Here is a 793-nt window from a genome sequence, read left to right as displayed (position 1 = left end):
GATTTATAATTCTGTTATATATAGGCTGTCCCAGCGCCACCTGGCGTTTTTTTCTTAAATCCGCCACCGACCCTAACCTCAATAAAATCACTCCACTAGAAACGTATACAACGCAACAGCAACGAGACTATAGCAATGCGGTAGCATCTCTAACCCTCGTCTCACGTACACCATGCTTCAAATTCCACGATCGAGCCCGGAGTGCCCCATATTTTGCGTACCCGACATCGTCTCATCGACTTACAGCCAGCCGCGAAGATTTCTCGCCAGTTCATGACCGAAGGCAATACCGATCGTGGCACTGCAGATGCTCGCGAACAATGACGCGGTAACAAGACGACCACGCGGCGACAGTCCGCCTTAAATTTTCTCCGAACCAGGAAGAGGAAAGGGGAGAACCGTGCAGAGCGCATACAAATCCCCAGATTTGCTCGGTGCAGGGATTTTTCCAATTTCATATTAAATCTACCCAGGATCGAGCGTTCGCTCCACCGCCGACCGTGAAAACGGCGCTCGATTACTTCGAAAGCGAAACAATCGCTGGTAATAGAACTACCGGGACAAAAGGGGGCGGGGCGGAGCCAAAGGAGTACTACGTGATGTAACGCGACGGCTGGATTCCCCTTTGTTTCCCAGACGGCCGTCCTCTCAGCGCGACGAAACGAACGAACCGTCGGAGGATTCCCCTCCGCCTCACCTCGCCGGCACTTCGGCCGCCGTCGAAAGCGGGGAATTATATAGACCCCCTCAGTTATTTTCTCGCGACGAAGGAAATCGGTTTCTTGCTCTCCGC

Source organism: Andrena cerasifolii, chromosome 1 (genome assembly GCF_050908995.1).
Source record: "Andrena cerasifolii isolate SP2316 chromosome 1, iyAndCera1_principal, whole genome shotgun sequence".
NCBI lineage: Eukaryota > Metazoa > Arthropoda > Insecta > Hymenoptera > Andrenidae > Andrena > Andrena cerasifolii.
This window is presented reverse-complemented; position numbering follows the sequence as displayed.